This window comes from Triticum urartu, chromosome 3A, assembly GCF_056163025.1.
Source record: "Triticum urartu cultivar PI428250 chromosome 3A, HENAU_Tu73, whole genome shotgun sequence".
Lineage (NCBI taxonomy): Eukaryota > Viridiplantae > Streptophyta > Magnoliopsida > Poales > Poaceae > Triticum > Triticum urartu.
Window position 1 is genome coordinate 253,858,053 of NC_141875.1, and position 22,499 is coordinate 253,880,551.

The 22,499-nt window shown below is 48.7% G+C and overlaps 1 long non-coding RNA gene across 1 annotated transcript; it reads right to left on the reverse strand.

The window, feature by feature from the left end:
• Positions 1 to 8,784: 8,784 nt before the first annotated feature.
• On the reverse strand, positions 8,785 to 12,010 carry LOC147979374 (uncharacterized). Its single transcript, XR_015618697.1, has 3 exons — positions 11,209 to 12,010; positions 10,323 to 10,411; positions 8,785 to 9,070 (listed from the first exon to the last, which is right to left on the reverse strand). It is a non-coding gene; the product is annotated as an uncharacterized LOC147979374 (long non-coding RNA).
• Between the last annotated feature and the right edge of the window lie 10,489 nt (positions 12,011 to 22,499).

The window sequence follows — 22,499 nt, forward strand, 5'->3', positions numbered from 1 at the left end:
CTTGACGAGAGCAATAACACACTGCCTCCGGAAGCAAGAATGTAAGCTAGATGGTCGGAAGAAAAGAATGAAGAATGAAACCAACATCTCCTGCCATAAATGAATTTGAAGGAGCATCCTTAGGAGAACGGCTTGAACGGAGTTGTTGAATGAATGAACAACGAAAGATATGCTTGTTGTGGGCTTATGGAAAACATCTCAATAAACTGAGGTTAATTCTGCCATTAACGTAAACAAAACGTTAGATTGAGAACATCAAAGAGATGAAAAACTTCTTCCACCAAGATGATAAAGAATTAACTTGGATCATTCATAAGCACCACAATAGCAACATTCCTTACGGAAGGCTTTAGGTGAAATATAACCCAAGATAACTCCAATAAAGAAATTGCTGGGTTGAAAAGATCTCATGAACAAAGAGTGATGGTTTTAAAATATCTCATCCCTGACAAGTTGTGAATCGTGAAACATGAAGGGAAATTGACAAGAATGACATAACACCACCTCAAAAGACAAGATAGAAAGAATTGCACTTTAGAATGCAAGATGAAGAATGCTTGAGCTCCAATAAGAATCTTGAAGAGCACTACGAGAATGAATTAAATCCTTAATGAACCACCATGTTGATCCTCTGAGAAGAACTCTGGTAATGGAAAGATTATATAAAAGAATTGAAGGTTGAAAATAAACAAGAGTTGAAGACTTGGAATGATTTAGATGGAGCTTCGCGGAGAGTTAATTGAGAGAGCTTGGAACTCCGGAACAAAAAATAAAGAAAGTGGGATCAAGAATTCTTCATCTTGAAGAAACTCTGGAAGAAGGAATTACATCGTCTTGATGAAACAAGAATAAGAATTACATTATGCGCAATGTTCATCAACTTAAATTAACGACAAGCAACAGGTAGGCATGCTACTTATTCTTCTTGCAAGGATTGAGGAGAGATATAGCGCAAACTTGGGAAAATCTTCAACGAATCACCGGTAGGATTTGGGAAGAACGAATGAATTGATATGAAAACAAAGGAAGAAGAATCTTGAACAAGCCACCGTAGGAATTGAAAACGATTGAAGAAAAGAGAACGAATTGTTGGGTACACAAAGATAGTCGAGGGGATTTAGATGCAAGAGAACAAAGAGATCACGAGATGACTAAGGAATACTTGAACGAAGCACCGGAAGAATATGGAGACGAACGAAGAGGCATCAATTTAAAATAGTTTGAGAACGAAGCTGAAAACTTAGAACGAAGACTCTTCTGAAATGATGGCCTTCGGAGAATCGAAACGAAAACAACTCATGTGAAACATTTGGGATGGTTATGAATAGAATTTTCGATGACTCGAAGCAATTGAGAGGATGGCATGAAGCTAGAACCATGAATCTTTAAGAGAACGGACCAAGATTTAAGAGAAACTCTTCTTCAGTCTTCAAATGTTGAGAATGATGATGAGAAACGCCACCAAAACTGTTGAGACACTCCGGCACAATGAAGAATAGAAAGGTCGAACCAACGATGAAAATGTTTTGAAAGCGATCTTGGAGAAGGAATATGACTGATGATAATTCATTCTTACGTCAAACTTTGAAAAGGTTTGACAATAACTCAAGAAAATTACAAGAGTCAGGTAAGATCCTGCTGAAAAGACCTGTGGGTTATGGACCACTCAATAGAAACACCTTTGAATGATTTTTAAACAGATATTGCACCGATTGAATTAAATGGCTTGAATGAGATAACAACCTCGTAATAGGTTGAATGGATTAAGAATGGAAACGAGAATCTTCCGAGATATCTTCAGCACTCCGGAACAAATGAATAACGAGAAGTGAACAATTAAGAGGTGCACCAGCATGAGAGAGCATTTGCAACAACTAAAGGAATATGATCAACATCGAAATCTTCAATTGAATCCACCGCAGAAGAAAAGAGAACGAAGAATGATAAACTTGAAGCTTCCTTAGCATCTTCATGAGAATCACCGGGTAAGAACATTGTAGGAAAAGAATTAAGAGACTTCACATCAATAAAATGGGTACTTGATTAAGAAATATGAGTCCTTGAAGAAATGGGTGGGATGGTGGGAACAAAACAAATGCAACTTGGGACGGATGAAACAGACACCATTGAGAAGAACTAAAATTTGATCTTGCAAATGTTGGAATGATCGGGTCCACTTGAAGAGAAGCATGCCAGTTGGAAAAGAATTTACATGACAATTTCGATGATCAAGAAGGAATAGCACTCCCATAGAAATATGAGAACACCGGTTGGAAAAGGTATGGAATCCACATTTGACATCGAAGCAACTCAAATACCACAACTCAAAACAAAACAAAGGATTTGGCTTGCAGAATAAGCCGAAAACAAATACATATGATAGAGATTTACCCAATCCCATATCATGCATGTCGGTGTGAAAACCGGCGGATCTCGGGTAGGGGGTCCCGAACTGTGCGTCTAAGGCGGATGGTAACAGGAGGCAGGGAACACGATGTTTTACCCAGGTTCGGGCCCTCTTGATGGAGGTAAAACCCTACATCCTGCTTTATTTATTCTTGATGATATGAGTATTACAAGAGTTGATCTACCACGAGACCGTAGAGGCTAAACCCGAGAAGCTAGCCTATGGTATGATTGTTGTTGTATATGATCTATCAACTAGCCTGGCCTCGGTTTATATAATGCACTAGAGGCCCAGGATAACAAGAGTCCTAGCCGAATACGCCAGTGGGGAGGAGTCCTTGTCTTGATCGCCAAGTCTTGTGGAATCTTCCTTGTATGCGGCAGCTGTCCGAACTGGCTCATGAGTATGCGGCCATGGGGGTCCTCGACCCAATCTAACAGATCGGGAGATGACGTGGTGAGTACCCCCTAGTCCAGGACACCGTCAGTAGCCCCCTAAACCGGTCTTCAAGTTAGGGACGCTCCTTGATTCTTCCAAACCATTCTTCATCTTCGGTCGTCGGTCTTGAAAACTGGTTCAACAAATCTTCTCATCTTCGATCTTGAGGATCGCCGAAATGCATTCGACGAGTTTACACGTCGGGTATCCGAGGAGCCCCTTTAAGTTTCCGGCCTTTATCATTGCCTTGTTATTTTTATGCCACACCTCGGGTTTGAAGTTGTTCCCGGGCGGCAGTGTCCTCTTGCGTCCGAGCTCCAACGCCGGACTGCATTCGAGGTATCTTTTGCAGCCGAGCACCAACGCCGGACCGCTTCCCAGCTCTAACGCCGGAATGTATCCAAGCTCCAATGTTGGACTATGTATCCGAGGTGTCGTAAATCACCTTGGTTCTAAGAAGTTTGAAGGAGTTTAGCCGAGCTTAATGCCGGAAATGCCCTCTATGGAGCCAGCCACTAGCGCCCGAGCTTTATGCCGGACTGCTTCCGAGGTGGTGCACCACCCCGAATGTGGGCCGATATTTGTCAATATTTTTGATTGGTGCAATTTATTCTCTGCCGAGATATATAGCCAGTAGCCCTCAAGGTGAGTATCGGTCTAAAACCTGAGATGCACATGAAGGATGACATAAGACCACTGATCCCAGTAGCCGCTGAGACTCAGGTTGATTTGCAAAATCGGTCTGAGGATCAAGTCCTAGCTCGGTAGAATACTTCGGGACACAAAAAGCGGCGTGCTCAGTCCTCGAGACTCAGGTTGGGTGCGGCCGACCAACCTGAGGATCAAAATCTCCTCAGAAACTGTATTACACTTAAAATTTTCTGCATTGGACAGGCAATGCAGTAGCCCCCGAGACACTAGTCGGGTGGCAACACCAGATCAGGGGATCGATGTGCCCCTTTAATATTTGTAAATAATAAGCCTGAAGCCCAGTAGCCCCCGAGCCTTAATGCGGGCACGGGTGGCCGAATTAAGGATTGATATCCATAGTAAAATCACAAATTATGTGTAATGACTCTATGTATCCAAGTACTTTACGTCATTACTGCTCGGATCCGCATTGTACCAAACTTTGTTGACCAACCATCGGCTTCCACCTCATCGGCCAATAGCCGAGGAGTGTTTGTCCTACTTTATAAAGCCTTTATGAGGGCAAAGATTTACAACAAACAAGGCAATCTGGCCATACGGTTTTATAAACAAAGGTATGCAGAGAGATATGTTATATTACTGTTTAACAGAAGGAATGTCTTCCAAAGAAAATAGTCCCGCTATCGGTTCCTTTCTTTGGGTTGTCATGCTAAGCATGATCATGAAACCTCAGCTCCAATGTAAGAGCAAAATATCGAGGATTTAGTTTGGGAGGCCAATTAATAGCCCCCGGTAGTGTTCGGCGACAGTCGAGGTCAAGCCGTAAACACTTCGGCCATTGTTATGAATGGCCCGTCATTTAACACCGTCATTGGATCGCTGACCAGTTTACGCTTATTGTGACAGTCAGTTTTCGGCTTTCTCCACTGAGGTGATTGACCATGTGAGTTGGAAGCACAATCGCAGTGGTTCTCCCTTTGCACACCTAGCCGAACAAAGCGGAACGTAGGAGGCAAGCGCAGGAGCCGGGCAACCCAACTATTGACCAAAGACACAATTCGAAACTGATGCATATATAGCAATATCCGAGAATGTTTTTGCCGAATCTCTAAAGGTATCCGGCGTTGCACTGCGAGACTTGTGCTGAAAACACACAAATAGTTTAAAAGTGCCATAATCTTGGAAAACCAAAAAACGTCAGTAAAAACTTGACGTCCGAACAAGATCAAGTGTTCGGTGCCAATCCGAAAATTAGAAGAGAGAAAAAATGTGCTTCTGTCGTGTTTTGACAACAACCAAGAAGAAAACATATTTACTGCTCATATATAAATTTTAAGAGCCCCCAAGTGACTTGGGTAAAAGAATTTTATGTATAATGATTGTATGTACCAAAGTACTTATATCATATCTGTGTTCACCCGAACTTTAAACGCGTCTTAACCGATCATAGGCTTCTCCCTCTTCGGCCAAGGGCCGAAAAGTGTCATGTACTCCGCCTGTCGAGAGTATCGACGGTGCTTCCGATGACCAGGCAATCAGGCCATAAGGCTGTAACAGACAAAGCGCGCTCAGGGAACTTATGCTATATTACTAACGAAGTGTAAGAAGCATATTCGAAGAAAATAGTACCCCCACCGATACCTTTCTTCGGTGCTCATTATTACTATGAGACTTGTGCAATAGATTTTGTACTCATGAGTTCCGTTGTGTGCCGACCATGATTGAAAACAATAAGAGCGCTAGATTTCGGCTTCACCCAGTCTGAGGTCAGAGCTCCGATGACCCGGTCGTGACAATCGCAGAGGTGATCCCTTTACTCCCTAGCCAAACAATCGGGAACATAGGGGTAAGCACAGGAGCCAGGCAACCCAGCTTGCAAATCGCTTAGGTCAATATGGTGCATATTGTGGCGCAATACACGAACAAGGAACGAAGCCGTACAAGTATAATCATATGCAAGAGGAAAAACTCCGTCAAGGGAGCCCCCAAATAAACGGGGTATTTGAATATGTGTGTCACAAACAAAGTTTGGACAAGGACTTTTTTTACAAGCAACTTTTTTCCAAAAGAGTATAATGCTTGGTCGAACCGAACACAAGTTAAAAATTAAAACTTTGAGCATGAAAGCGACTTAGCTAGTTAATGTGTTCGGCATTGATGACGCGGTACGAGCTTGATGCGGGACAAGGTTCCATCCCCCAAGCCGGTCCCGAGGTGGCGGAGCGGAGAGCTCGACACGCTGAAGTGGTGACATAGCACGGTCAATGCAGGCCGACAGAGTGACGCCGAAGTCCCCGGATCATTTTCCTGTGCACAAAAAATAGTGCAAACCGGAGATAATAGTAATAATTATTATTAAAAAAATCGTTGCATAATAAATAATTTATGCAAAGTGAGTAATAAAAGAAATATGGCCTGGTGCCGAAGTCAATGTCGATGCAGGGCGTCGGCGTGATGCGGTAAAGGCGTGACAAAGACTGAATTCACAGGTCGGTCCGAGCTCCGGATGCGGCGTTTGCCGGACTATGTACGGAAACTGACCGAACCACCATGCGACTGTCGTTAATGCGGCCACCATTTGATAGACCTATGTACATATGATGGACAAACCAGAGTAACAATTCCTTGGGAAAAATGAACCCAAACAAGCAAAAAATACTGGGATTAATAGCACCTGGTTTATTTGTTGTAGCAATCCGAAGGAAGGTGATTCCCAAAATTGGGACTCGATCTGCATACCCATTGCCTGATGGGCGATAAAACGACGGCATGGCAATGCTGGCAAAGGTTGGCTCGCCGAGGCAAAGCCCTCGGTCCAGCTAACGTGACGGAGCTGGTCGGCTAGTGACGCCGAAGTGTCCGGAGTAGATTGATGAAGAGATGGCGAAGCCCCCGGTCCAGCCGAGATGTCGAAGCCTCGATGTCAGCCGATGAGTCGAAGTAGGTCGGCGTGATGGACACCAGCTTGAAGAAGCAATAGTGCGGCCCTGCCGATGCAGGTCGTGACGTGGTCGATGCCGGCTTGATGAAGCGACCATGCAGCGATGCCGGTATGCCCGCTCCGTTTAATCTGTGGGGCGGCGATGTTGGTGATGATTTAACCTTCGCGATGCTAGACACTTGTTCGGCTTGCCGAGATGATGATCCGAAGAAGTTGAGCTCGGCTCAACAAAGTGACGATGTGCCTAGCGCAGGTCGACAGCCGTGGAGCAATATTGCCGGACTGGTTTGACGCTAGCATGATGTTGAAGATCATGTTCAAAAGATCATAAAGTTAGTGGGATGTGTTCGGGAACAAAACACAATACCCCATACAAAACTTCCTTCAAAAGGGATGTCCGAAATCTCGTTCATAAAAAAGACGAACTCGGGCCGGATTCGTTTTCGCGCAGAAAATAGATCCGAAAAGTGATGCACTAATCGGAAGGTTCCCGGAGTTTGAACGGTCGGATCGAGCTGAAATTTTGAGAGGTGGTAGATATAGGAATTCCGCAGCCGATCAACGGTTGGATCTTCCAAAGGACATCCGAGCTAGAAGCTGGACACCACACCCTAAACTCATCCAGATTCCTGTCCAGATTTGACAGGGCTCCGGTATATCGTGGATTGCCAGAGATTACTCCATCGGAACTCGACGAACTTTTCCAGGGTTGTTGTAGACTCAATTCCTCACAATTCCATCAAAGCGATCGTTAAAAAGACACTTGAGGAGGCGGTGGCGGCGGACACAAGTTTGTTGTCCAGAAAAATAGCACGGTTGCCGAGGGCAATGTTGACGTTGAGCCCCCGGGCTCCCTGGATGATTCCTCCATGATCTTGATAGAGATCGGAGTTGATGTTTATAAAGGCCCTCATCCGAACATGACGATCGGAGGTAGGGCGCAATCCTTGGTCAAACCAAGGTGACCAGTCGAGCTGGTGACGAAGATGCCGAAGTCGCAGTTGATCTGCAGGCGAGCCATCAACCCTTTGCCGAAGACACAACGGAACTCTCAATGAAAGCACCAATGTTGGTGTCAAAACTGGCGGATCTCGGGTAGGGGGTCCCGAACTGTGCGTCTAAGGCGGATGGTAACAGGAGGTAGGAAACACGATGTTTTACCCAGGTTCGGGCCCTCTTGATGGAGGTAAAACCCTACGTCCTGCTTTATTTATTCTTGATGATATGAATATTACAAGAGTTGATCTACCACGAGATCGTAGAGGCTAAACCCTAGAAGCTAGCCTATGGTATGATTGTTGTTGTATATGATCTATCGACTAGCCTGGCCTCGGTTTATATAATGCACCAGAGGCCTAGGATAACAAGAGTCCTAGCCGAATATGCCAGTGAGGAGGAGTCCTTGTCTTGATCGCCAAGTCTTGTGGAATCTTCCTTGTATGTGGCAGCTGTCCAAACTGGCCCATGAGTATGCGGCCATGGGGTCCTCGGCCCAATCTAACAGATCGGGAGATGACGTGATGAGTACCCCCTAGTCCAGGACACCGTCAATGCATCTGTCAGAAAGATATTCTAGGTAACTACTTGAATTTCCATCTATGAACTCCCGAAATTCTCGGTTATACAATCTGGTACAACAAGTACAAGGAGCAAAATATCATCACACAACTCCTTGCAGAATTCTACGCTCCAAATGTATTGCCTCCATCAACACATAACATAGAACCTCGGACACTGTGTACCTCAGACCTTCAAAAAACATCCGATATACTAGTTGTGGAAATACATCTAATCGCTCTCCCCAGTATTGGGTGGCGCCAAACTACTCTCACCACAAAGAGTATAGAAGTGTTTTCAATGTCGGCGTCCTCTGGTATTCTGGAACTGAAATGATAAGCACTGTGATGAAAACACCTTGAAGCTCAACTCCCCAGGACACTGCCACAGCCCCTAAATCTTAGGAGGCACCAAGAACAAAGTTCTCGTCACAATGATATCTACCCGATTCCACAATACCCGCGTGATCCTAAAAAAAATTAGTGAAAAAGGAGAGTAATGAAACAAAAACACCTACGTCACGATTCCTCACCAGAGCGACGAAGGGTTTTTCTTCTAGACTCAAAATATAAGGAGTAAAGGAATTCCTACTCTCCGATATATAGCTAGACTCAAAATAGTTTTTCTTCTAGACTCAACAACGGCAACGGTTCAATCAATCAAGGGCGCTCCTGCGATTAGTAAGGCTCTGATACTAACTTGTAGGGCCCTAGATGCGATTCTATCCCAATCACGTGATGAATTCATGATGGGGGCAAAACCGCATTTTGAGCGCATATCAAGGTGGATATCATTAGAACATACCATGTACTGAATAGATGAGAATACCAGATAAAGGCTTACACTCGGCAGAAGCTACATCATGAATACATCAATACATAGAAATCATCATATAGAAGAGCAGGACCCGACTAAAGATGAAATAAAACGAAAAAGAAGAACGACATCCACCCTGCTAATCCGAGGCTCCCGACCAGGAACCTATCCCTTAATTGAAGAAGAAGAAGCAGAAGAAGAACTCCAAAACAAGCAAGCATCGCTCTCACATCAGATCATCGCATTACTTGTACCTGCACCTGTTGTTGTAGTAATCTGTGAGCCACGAGGACTCAGCAATCCCATTACCATGGGTATCAATACTAGCAAAGCTTAATGGGTACAGAATGGATAAGTGATGAGGTTGCAGCAAGCACTAAGCATTGTATGGTGGCTTACTTATGAGTACAAGAGTAAGAAGAGTAACTACGCCTACGATCGCAAACTAGTAATGATCAATAAGTGATCCTGAACTACTTAAGTTCAAACGTAACCCCACCATGTTCTCTTCTCGAACCCACTCGAAAAGAGATGGACACGGTTACGCATGCGGTTGGTGTATCTTAATTCGGATCTGGTGTCTAGTTCTCTACAATCGGATATTATAAATTTCCAATCTGCCACATAACCGTGGGCACGACTTCTGAAAATATTTAACCTTGGAGGGGTGTCCCAACTTAGTCCACCACAAACTCTCATGATGTGCGGAGGTAATCTCCATCTCGGGACAACCCGATCAAACCCGGAATCCCCGTGCACAAGACATTTCAACAATGGTAAAACTAGTCCAGCAAGACCTCTCGATGTGTCGACAATCCCGATAGGAGCCGCGCATCTCGTTCTCAGGACACGACGGATGAACTACGTGTACAGTAACTGATGTCCTGACTTGCCCAGGAAGCCCGCACAGTGCTCTAGTTTGGACCAGCACCAACAGCACTGCCCCCTGTATTATGTTGAATAACGAACCTCGAATAGCGCTAACTCCCTATGCGTCAAATTTATTAACAGATTTATTATTATGTTAGGAAAATGTTAAAACCAATGTTGAGTCTTGCTGGAGGAGTCTTATTCAAGGAGAATTGTCAAGAGGGGTCCATAAACCCCGACCGAGTTAGGAACGCAAATCAAGAAACATAACACCGGTATGATGGAAACTAGGGCGGCAAGAGTGGAACAAAACACAAAGCAAAAGGCTAAGCCTTCCACCCTTTACCAAGTATATATATGCATTAATTAAATAAGAGATATTGTGATATCCCATGATATCCATCTCCCAACATGGAACAACCTGCAACTACACCTGAAACTAGCAACGCTATAAGAGAGACTGAGAAAAGCGGTAATATAGCCAAACAATGGTTTGCTGAGATGGTGGAAAAGGTTAGAGGTCGTTTCATGGCAATTTGGGAGGCTTGACAAACAAGTGGTAGGTAGCGCGACATAGCGATAGCATCGAGACAACTAGAAAAGCAAAGATAGTAGTGATATCCAAGGTAATGGTCATCTTGCCTGAAATCCCGCTCAGAAGAAGAACAAGTCCATGATGTAGACGAACAACGAAGTCGAATGAATCCTCATAATCGCAAAGAAATCGGGAACTATCAAGAAGAAGCACAACCGGAAAGAAGCAAACAACATGGTAAACAAACAAGCATAACCAAGGCATGATGCACAATCAAGTATGATGCATGTTTGGTTTAATGATTCATGGCATGGCAAAGTGCAACAAACAATACTACAAATTAAGTGGAGCTCAATATGCAACTAGTTGCATATTGACGAAACACCACATTCGAATTATTTAGTTCGCTCTCGCTTGTGAACAAGACAAGATTAAATGTTGGTTAACATGACAAGAGGTGAAGCATGAATAAACTATTTATCTAGGCAAGTTTAAATGAGGCCGGAAACAACAAACAACAATTCCCGAAAATCCCCATATGCATATTTCGAATTTGCTACTGTTCTGCCCTATACATAATTTTATTGTTATTTAACATGCAAAGTAAAGTGCACCAAGTTCATCCATGCACTTTTCTACCCCATTTACATATAAATTTTATTTAATTCGGAGCTACATTTAATTAGTTACGAAATAAACCATTTTATCAAGTCATTTAGCAACTTAAATGCAAACAACATTTTAAACATTTTTAACATGGATGCAAGTTGCATATTATGAAACTAGATAAAATTCTAAGCATTTTACATATATAAAACATTTTAATCTGATGCATAGTTTATGAGATATTAAATGCATGATCTAGAGGGACTTTACTATAAATATGCAGTTTTCTGGATAATAGAGAAATTCACATAACAGGAAAAAAAACACATGCGGGACGAATCTGGAACAGACTGGGCCAACAGAGAGGAGGGGCTGGGCTATGCTCACATTGGGCCAACAGGCCAGATCTGGAGCTGCAGTGAAGCAGGGTTAAGGCGCGGCTGGGCCTTGGCGCGGGTCGCGGTCTGGAGGTAGTCAACGCGGGCGTTCTTCCTCGGCGATAGAGGAAGCAGGCAGAGGGGCAAGACGCGGGGCGGCTCGGGGCTCCGGCGAGTGGCGTGGCCTGCCGGGGTTCCTAGACGGCGGTGCGTGGGAGGCCGTGGACGAGGATGGATGGTTCTGGCTGGTTCTGGCTGAAGACGAGGCCTTGATGCGGCGACCTCCTGCAGCAGAATACGGCAGCAGCGGCAGGGGCTCGATGCAGGACGGCTACGCGGGGACTTAACGCGGGGCCTTGGGGCTCCGGTAGCGCCGGGAACGCGAAGGCGGGTGGATCTGGTAGGCTTGCGCCGGATCCGGGCAAATGGCAGCGAGGACGGAGGATCTTGGGCGCGGCGGCGTTGGTTGAAGGTGGTGGCGGACGAGAAGCTTCTCAGGCGACAACTCTGTTACAGAGGAGACAGAGGGAGTCGCATGGCGCGGCAATTGCAAGAGCTCGAGCTCCTGGTGCTTGACGAAGACGGCGCAGAGGCCCTCGAGCGGGAGATGTTGTGGGCGCGGAGGAGCTCCACTTCTCTCGGGTCGAACAGGGAGGAAGAGGCGCTCGGTGCAGGTAAGGGCGCGGGACTGTGAGCGTTGGGGATTGGCTCGATGTGGATTGGGTGGTGGCTGAACATGAGGAGAAGGGGGAGTGGATGGAGACCGGGTGGCGGCAGCGAGGGGTACAAACCCCTTAGAAATTAGGGCTGGCTTGATTTGATAGGTGCTGGTCTTATATAGGAAGGTAGGACTAGGTTTGGACACTCCAATTTTAATCGGACGATCCGAGATAATAGGTTTGGTAGTTCAAATAAGAAATCGAAGATGCTTTGGGGATGTTCGCGGTTGATCTGGATCCATCGGTCATGACCGTGCAGTTCGGCTACGGAGAAATTTCGAACGCGCACGTGAGGAAATCTGTAGGATGTGTAGAGAGATTAGGTGGTTTGACAAGAGGGAATCGAAAACTCGGTTGGTCTGAGAAAGTCAACAGAGACAAGGAAGAAGCGGCAACCACGAACGGATGCAAGTTTTATCAAAACATGCAGATGCAAAGTGCATGATGCCATGATGAAATGCAACAAACAAATAACTAACACAGCTGACACGCAAAACATGGAAGACATCTGGAGCATCGGTCTTGGGCTGTTCCATCAGTCCTCTGCCCGGGTGCCAGTGCTAACGCGCTCGTCCGCACGTCGTCCCACGCCATCCGTCGGCGGCGGATTCATCTTGGACTCCGCTGCCACCCTGCCTCCACCGAGCGGCTTCCCCAACCTCGCGCGCAATCTACTTGATCACCTGCTCGTTGCTGCGATCTTCCCCATCTATGTCACGTGACCGACCTACCCCGTCGGTTGCGCACGCCCCTGCAGGTCCCGTGAAGACCGTCCTGAGAATAGCGCGCCTCTCCACCGATCGAGCATCGGGCTGCCGCTGTGTTGCCCCATCGGGCCGCAGCACCGCCACCCCGTGGTTCTCCTCGCGACTGCATCGACTCGCGTGTCACTGCTGCGCCGCCCCTTAGGGCCATAGTGCCGTGATACATGGTCCCTGCTGTCACCCCGAGGCCGTCCGCTAGAGGCCTTCCCGTGCCTGCACCGACCCTCCCGCCGCCACCGCGTTGCCAGTCGGGCCGTAGCGAGCGTGGCACGCGGTCCACGCCGCCGTCCTGAGCCGTTCCCGTGGTTGCACCGACCCGTGTTCCATTGTTGCGTCGCCCCTTCGGGCCATCCAGCCGCGTCCCACGGTCACAGCCGCCATCCCGAGGTCTTCCCGTCGTCGCCCCGACCCGCCTACCGCTGCTGCGTCGCCCCTTCGGGCCGTAGCGTTGCGGCCCGTGGTCCACTTCGTCGTCCCCGCGCGTCAACTTCCGTGATATGCGCCTCGCCATCTCCCTCGATGCGGGAACGCCACCGTCCATGCCGGTCTTCATCACGCTGTCGGGTTCGTCGCCTACTTCGAGTATCGTCGCCGCGCCACTAACCTAGTCACCGTCGTCGTCCGGCCACCGCCATCGCTACCTCCGTAGCTGCCGCCCGTCCAACCCCTTCGTCTTCGTCCAAGCACCAGCCCATTGCTAGTGTCGCCGTTATCTACCCTTGTCACTTTATCTACTCCGACAACCGTTGGTGACATCGGCCTCGCACCGATAAACGTCACAACCACCGTCAAGTCTACTTCTCTTTTGGCCCCTTCAACTCCTCGACATGGCGTACAGCTCGTGCAGGTCGCTCATCTACGCATGCCCCGTGCTGGCAACACCGATGCGTGCCTTCGTCCACGACGTGTCCCCGGGCCTGGCAAGCTTGGTGTGGCGGTTCGTCAACTTCGTTTTCGTCCATCTACGCATGCCTGGTGCTGGCAACACCGACGTGTGCCTTCGTCTATGACATGTCCTCAGGTTTGGAAAACCTGGCACGACGCCTCATCAACGTTGTCCTCTACCCGGCGCACACTACTTCGACACCATTGCACCCATGACTAACTCGGCGCCTCCTTACGCCCGCGGCTCCACAACGGCATCCTTGACACCGGCTACCCCGACTCGACATCGACCACGGCGTTATTCGCACGGCTACCTCGACCACGGCTACACCACCCTTCGTTCTCGTCTACTTCGACAAATGTCACAAAGGGCTACTACCTTGCTTGAGCAACCTCGTAGGTTTTCACCCCAACCATGACTTGCATGATGTATCGACCGTTATGACTGGGGAGGGGGGGGGGGTCCGTCGGCTTGCCTTCGGATTCTTCTACGGTCTCACCGTCTGTGTCGCTACCATTGTGACTGCGGGGGATGTTGAGTATTGTTTTTAGAGAAAAGGCCAGAGCCCGACTTTCTAAATAAAGCCACCAGGCAGAGTAACAACATAACCACATCACAGAACACACATAAGAGTATCAACGCCCAATACAAAAGTTTGGAGAAGCAAATGTACATGGCTCCCAGGCCAGTACACGGCACACAAGCTGGAGACTAAGATAGAGACGACAAAAGGACCACCAAATCCTAGCCGCCAGACTGGAGCTGCAGAAGAGAGGTGGCAGTAGCTCAAATCTTGGTGGCCATAACATCAAAAGCATCCCAGTCCGCCTCCTTAGTCAATAATCGCCACTGCCCTAGGTACATAGCTTCATCATTAGCCCCCGAATGGTTCAGGGTTTGAGTGGAGAAGGAGTTGAAAATACCTCCGACTCAATTCTTGCGCTTCGGAAGTGTCTTACTGAGATCAAATGACCAATCACGATGACTTCAACTTCTTTTTCAGTTGCCTTGATCCATCCTTAGTTTGTCGAGTGAACTTTTATTGAAAAGCTTTGAGTGTTGATATGAAAAAAATCTTCCGTCTGACAGGTTGCTCTACTGCTTGCGGATCCTGCGGGATTCGAATTTCGGGAAGCGCGCGGGAAGGAGGAGGCCGTGGTAACCGGAGAAGATTAGGCAGGGGCACCTCGATTCCTGCACCACCTTTTTCGCCACGTACTGCGCGCGCGACTGTTGCGGGATTTGACGGGATTACTTGGACCCACAAGTCAGCCACTCAGGAGAAGACCTCATATAAGGCGACGTGGCTGGGGTTTTCTCACAGTGTGCCCCATTCTCTCCCTTTCTCCTCTATTTCTCCACCGCATCCACCTCTGCTATCGGCGCTGCCGGCCCGCTCGAGCTCTGTCCGCTGCAATGGGGAAGGAGAAGACGGTGGCCTTGGAGCACGCGAAGAAAGCGATGGTGAAGGCGAAGGGGAGGAAGACCAGCCGGGGTGGATCTTCGTCGAGATCCGGCCTGCCAGGCGACTGGATCCAGGGAGATTGGATTCGGTCGACGATCCGGCAAGACGACATCAACGATCTGGTCGATGGGGGAATGATTCCCCACAAGTCAGGGCGGCTCCCGGAGGACGAGACTGAGTCGCGGTTGCAGGAGGGTGAGTGTGTGCTCCTCGCCACCCACGTCTATCGTGGTTTTTCTTTGCCTCCCCACCCTTTCTTCCGAGGTTTCTTGAACTTCTTTGGAGCACAACTTCATCATTTCCCCCCAATACCATCGTGTACCTCGCTGCATTCGTGTCCATGTGCGAGAATTTCCTGGGTTGTCGACCACACTGGGGCCTCTTCAAACACATTTTCACCTGTCGTTCTCAGTCGGTTAGAAAGGCCAATCTGAGTGATGAGAGGACACATGTCATCCAGATGTGTGGGGGTCTTGGGATCCAAATGAGAGGTAAGAGTACTTTCCCAGTCATGATTCTTCCTGAGTCAGTCAGAGGGCTGCAAAGACCAACCGACTCCAGGCCAGTCGACTGGGCTTCCCCCCTTTTCCATGGCTCGAGTCGAGAAGCCCTCTGCCTTGAATGTGACTCCGGAGGAGAAAGCGGAGGTGAAGGTGCTGGTCGAGCAAGTGGTCCAGCTCGTTCGTGATGGCGTGACTGGCATGGATCTGCTGGAGGTCTTCCTCAGACGACGCATTCAGCCACTTCAAGCTCGCGACCATCCAATGTGGATGTATTCGGCCATCGATGATACCACTCGGATCCACCCAGAAGAAGTCGACGAGGATACGGTGGAGCAGTGGTTGAGAGGCATCACTGGCAACAAGGATAACCCCAGGGGGTCTAGGAGAATCCCTCCACTCGACAACTCATATGAACCAGACAAGGTCCAACTCTAACTTCCGAGTGTTTTTTGATCTATCATGTAATTGCTTTTTGCCAATCAACTGACATTTGTTCCACTTGTTGTCTTTCAGGCCCTCACTAAGATGTACTCGATGCCCAACAGAGAGTAGGAGCAGGACCCGGGAAGGGGAGGCGAGCGGAGGCGAAAGCATGGATTGGCAATCTGATGGAGGAGAAGAGGAGGAGGAAAGCGAGGACTCGAGCAGTGGTGAAGAAGTTGAGTCACCGCCTCACACTGAAAAGTGTTCCAAACATAAGCACGACCCAGTGAGTGTCCATGGAGAAGTAGCTAGGCCGACCGGACAAACTTCCTAGCGCACTCGGACCTCTTCCCATGTGCTGACTGAGAAGACCCCGAAGCAGCAAAAGGAAGCAATGTTTAGAGCAAGTTATCAACATGCTACAGGAACATATCATGGCAAAGCAAGGCATGGCATGAAACTACTCAAAACATATAACAAAGGTCCCTTACTGACCATAAGCCAAAAAGGATCAGAAGATATTATGGCACCCATGTAAACATAGCAAGTTTCGCTAACAGATTCAGACTTAGTAGAAAACTGGACATGGCAAAAACAGAGTTATGTAGGCATGTTTGTGAGCTCGATGCACTCACCACAAGGCATTGCATGACAAACTAAGCATACACCCAGCAAGAAGGCATGATCAAGTAGCTAAACATGGCAAGAATAATCTCATAGCATGCATGGATCAACTACAACAACCTTGGCAAAGTTGATTAACACGTAAGCAATCTGCCAGGAACATTTTATAGCAAAAGTAGAGCAAGATTGAGTCATGCTAGGGTACTCCATAATTGCAAACAAAGACATGGATGGATAGAACATAACAATATCTCAAAATCATCCTTACTGAACATGCTCAAAAGATGCATGGATCACTCTGTAGCAACATGAATACATGGCATAAAAATAACATCAGGGAAATGACTTGGAAGAATTCTAAGTCCCTGAAATCAGCAACATCACGAGAGGTACTTTGCATGCTTGTTCTAGTCACCACATTTATCACAAAAATACATGGCATACACCCCTGTAAAGATAGCGTGGCATAGCCCAAAACACATGTAGGGCTCAAGTTCATAGGAGGCACACATTAAACATGGCAAAAATGAAAAATGTCCATAATCTGATAAGAAACAGAAACTAACATTACATAGCACTCTTGCAACAACATTTCGGGCTTCAAGATGGACTCAAACAAGCATGGTGCAATGGAAAGAAATGAAGAGCACATCCAGACGAACAATTTGCTATATTACACGCCCAAAATGGAGCTACGAATGATGAGACATGAGGCCATGAACATGCCTAAAAATATGGAAAACTGGGGACTTAGAGAAAAACGAAAGTCAACCCTAGGGTTTCCAGATCCAGATCTGGGGTGGCGCAGACTTCGAGGTTCGCCGGAAAATGCTGCGGCAGCCGGAGCTTCTCGCCGGAGAGGACGTAGCTCGCCGGAGTGGGAGGAAGGTGGCAGCGAGGGGGCGACGAGGAGGAGGCTGGGCGGCGACGGAGAAGGTCGTCGGCGGGCGCGGCGAGGCGTGGCAGAGTTGCACCGGCGAGGCGGAGGCGGCGGTCGGCGTGAGGCAGCGGGGCGGCGCGGCGGTCGGCGGCGACAGGCGGCGGAGGGCGCGGGCGGCGGGGCGCGGGAGGGCCGGCCACGGGACAGGCGGGCCTGCGCGGTCGGTGGCGGGACGAGGACACATGGCGGACACCGGTTGGACGCGGGCGGTGGCGGACGCGTCCGGCCGGCGGCGGACGTGTCCGGCGGCACGGAGGAGCGGGCTAGGGTTTTGGACTGCGGGAATTTCGGAGGGGGAGTGAGCGAGTCCTGGATTAGGGGGTATCCGGACATCCGGATTATATCCTTTGGCCGGACTGTTGGACCATGAAGATACAAGATTGAAGACTTCGTCTCGTGTCCGGATGGGACTCTACTTGGCGTGGAAGGCAAGATAGGCAATACGGATATGTATATCTCCTCCTTTGTAACCTACCTTGTGTAACCCTAGCCCCCTCCGGTGTCTATATAAACCGGAGGGTTTTAGTCCGTAGGACAACATACAATCATACCATAGGCTAGCTTCTAGGGTTTAGCCTCTCCGATCTCGTGGTAGATCAACTCTTGTAATACCCATATTATCAAGTATAATCAAGCAGGACATAGGGTTTTACCTCCATCAAGAGGGCTCGAACCTAGGTAAAACATCGTGTCCCCTGCCTCCTGTTACCATCCGCCTTAGACGCACAGTTCGGGACCCCCTACCCGAGATCCGCCGGTTTTGACACCAACATTGGTGCTTTCATTGAGAGTTCGTCTGTGTCGTCGCCGTAAGGAAGGATGCCTCATCTCGTTGTTAAAAACAACATTACCGCCGGGGGAGCCCTGGTTGTCGGCCAAACTCTCCGGCTAGGTAGTTTCGTCATGACCGCCTGTTCGGCTGCTGCACCGACGATGACTTCTCGGGTCATCGAAAACAGCCTCCATGTCGGCTCGGAATTCGCCGAGCAGATGGATCCAATGGAGCTCTCTTCCCTAAACGAGCTCTTGGTTTGCATCGCCGCCTTGGGAGTCGCTACGGACTATGATCGGATTGGGCTTAAACCCGATCAAAGGGAGATTAACTCTCCACCGGTCACCCATCATGTTGCGGTGGTGGAGGAACAATGCGGAGATTTTTCCTCTATCTTGCGGACTAATTATGTCCGGATTCCTGAGCTCTCCGAGTCAGATACCCGTTTACGGGAGGACATCACCCAAACCATGAACCTAGAGTCAGGCAGCAGGCCAGACTCATCGGGTAACATCCCGGAATCTGAACTTTCAAGATCGGAAACTCCTCGGCCCCTGGGTCTCAGATCGGGTAGGGGTTCGGACTCAAAACCACCCACCTACCCAGACATAAACGATCTTTCCCACATCAGGCAAGAGCCCCATGAAACAGTACATCATTATTGGGCCAGATTCCTCCTTGTGATGAACAAGGTTAAGGACTGCCGCGAGGAAGATGCAGTCTCACTTTTCTGCAATAACTGCACGGACAAGGGAATCCTTAACGCCATAAGTCGCCGTGACATATCACGCTTCGCCGACTTAGCGTCCATAGTACGAAAGTACTGTGCGATGGAAAGTTCCTGGAAAACCGAAACGAAATTTTGGGATAATCCGGCTCCGAATATACACCCAGTCCAAGGTAAAAGGGTGCACTATCATAAGACACCCGATTTAATTACAAAGAAGCAAAAACCCTCTACAGGGTGTGGAACTGTATTGGAGGGATGGCTCAACGGACCCTGCAAAATTCATAGTACAACGGATACCATACCAACACACAGCCTTAGAGCATGTTGGATACTCCGGTAGGTGGCTAAAAGCAACGAGGATCTTCTCATCCCAGATGCCACAGAGCACCATCCCAGTGATAACAATACGGTATTAACAGTCTTTGAGACCTTCGCATCAAATAATAGGCGCAAGCGAACACTCCGCAGCATTGCGGAAATCTGCCACATAGTAGCAATAAATCCGTGGAGTGACACGGCTATTACCTTCAATGCCAGTGACGAACCTAAATTCCGAACAGACCAAGCACCAGCTGCACTGGTCCTCAGCCCAATTGTGGACGGCTTTCGACTCACCAAAGTACTCATGGACGGCGGCAGTGGACTAAACCTCATCTACGAGGAAACTCTTCAAAAAATGGAAATAGACTAGAACCGCATTGAGCAAAGCAGCACAACCTTTAGAGGAATCATCCCCAGTCGGGAAGCACGATGTGCTGGGAAAATCACACTAGATGTGGTATTCGGCACACCGGAGAACTATAGGTCCGAAGAAATAACATTCCAAGTGGCCCTGTTCAGTAGTGGATACCACACCCTCTTGGGACGAGAGGCGTTCACGATCTTCCAAGCCATACCCCATTATGGGTACATGAAGCTCAAAATGCCCGGGCCCAACGGAATCATCACTCTCGTTAGTGATCCGGACACAACACTCCGCACCGAAAACAAAACAGCCGCATTGGCCCTCGAGGCATTATCCGAAGCCCTTTCGGCCGAGGAATTAACTGCGCTACACTCCACAGTGGACAGGGACGATGTGATACTTGACAAGAGAGCCAAGTCCACCTCTTTTAAACCAGCGGATGAAATAGTCAAATTCCAAGTCCACCCAACGGACCCTACAAAAACAGCCTCCATCGGGGCATAGTTAAACCCCGCCATGGACGCCACACTACGAGAGTTCCTGCGCGAGAATTGGGACATATTCTCCTGGAACCCCTCAGACATGCCAGGAATCCCACGCGGGCTGGCCGAGCACAGCCTCAATATCCTAAAGGGATTCAAGCCGGTCAAGCAGGCTCTTCGGCGTTTCTCTAAACCTAAGAGACAGGCTATGGGAGAGGAACTAGCCAAGTTATTGGAGGCCGGATTCATTAGAGAAATAAAACACCCGGACTGGCTAGCAAACCTGGTGATGGTACCAAAGAAGGAAAAATCCCGGTGCCTATGTGTCGATTTCAAGGACCTCAACAAGGCTTGCCCAAAGGATCCCTTCCCCCTCCCCCGCATTGATCAAATTATCGATGCTACCGCAGGACACGAGTCATTGTGTTTCCTCGACACATACTCCGGCTACCACCAAATTAATATGGCGGAGTCCGACCAAGCCGCAACAGCATTTATCACACCATACGGCCCCTTATGTTTTAACACAATGCCTTTTGGGCTCAAAAACACCAGCGCAACATATCAGCGCATGATCCAGACATGTCTGGAGAAACAGATCGGCAAAACAGTAGAGGCATACGTAGATGATGTGGTCGTTAAAACCAAACACATCGACTCTCTAATAGACGACTTGAGGCTCACATTCGACAACCTCCGAACATACGACATCAAGCTCAATCCGGAAAAATGCGTTTTCGGCGTACCAGCCGGAAAGCTCCTGGGCTTCATTGTCTCCAATAGAGGAATTGAAGCTAATCCGGCCAAAATCCGAGCTCTGTCACAGTTGGCTATCCCAACGGACCTCAAACAAATCCAGAAACTAACTGGATGTGTGGCGGCTCTAAGCCCCTTTATCTCCCGCTTAGGGGAAAAGGCATTACCCCTTTATCGCCTCCTTCGGCGCACCAAACACTTCGAGTGGACGGACGCTGCCACAGCCGGATTGGAAGAAATAAAAGCCATACTAGCAACCAACCCAATCCTGTCCGCGCCAAACATCGGCGAACCAATGCTGTTGTATATTGAGGCAACTCATCAAGTTGTAAGCGCAGTGCTCGTCGTCGAACGAGAAGCTGACGAGAAGCTGCGACACTATTTTCAAGAGTGTTCAATTACAGTAGCCTCGGAAGTGCCACTTAATGATATTATAAACAACCGCGACGCTACGGGCCGGATTGCCAAATGGGCCATTGAGCTCCTCCCATTCGACATAACATACAAACCTCGGCGAGCCATTAAATCGCAAGTATTGGCCGACTTTGTCGCCGAATGGACGGAAGCCTAACTCCCTATAGAGTATGACGCATACTCCAATTGGATCATGCACTTCGACGGCTCAAAAATGCTGGCCGGTCTGGGGGCTGGCGTCGTCCTGACGTCCCCAACCGGAGATACCGTTCAGTACATACTGCAGATACTGTATACAGACTCCAACAACGCAGCCGAATATGAAGCCCTGTTGCATGGTCTTCGGATGGCAGTCTCCATGGGCATTCAACCCCTGGAGGTGCGTGGGGATTCGAACCTCGCAATATCCCAAATAAATGGAGACTTCGATGCCAAGGATTCGAAGATGGCAGCCTATCGAAATGCCATCCTAAAGATGTCAGCTCGATTCGAGGGGCTCGAATTTCACCATGTGGCTCGGGAAAACAATCAGGCAGCGGATATCCTCGCCCGCATCGGCGCAAAACGCGACGTGGTCCCCCCAACATCTTTTTGGAGAGGTTGTTTAAGCCATCGGTGGTATGGGAAGGGGACACTGGTAACAATAGTCCGGACCCGGCCAAAATGCCCGATACCGAACACTCTGACATAATCGGCGGCTCTGCCACCGAAATAACACCTTTAGCCCACGTAATAATGGCCGTCATCGCCCCGTGGACAGAACCATTCATGGCCTACCTAACTAGGAAGGAACTTCCCGAGGACCAAAATGAGGCACGCTGCATAGTGCGGCAATCTAAAGCCTACAGGGGCCACGAGGGAGAGCTGTAGAAGAAAAGCACTACCGGAGTCCTTCAAAGGTGCATCTCCGAAGAGGAAGGGCGGAAGCTTTTGGCGGAAATTCACGCCGGACTCGGCGGCCACCACGCCGCAGCCCGGGCCCTTGTAAGCAAGGCCTTCCGTACAGGTTTTTATTGGCCGACGGCCCGGGCAGACGAACAAGACTTGGTCCAACGCTGCGCCGGTTGCCAGCTTTTTGCAAACCAAAGCCATATGCCACCCACCGCCCTCCAAACAATCCCCATTACCTGGCCTTCCA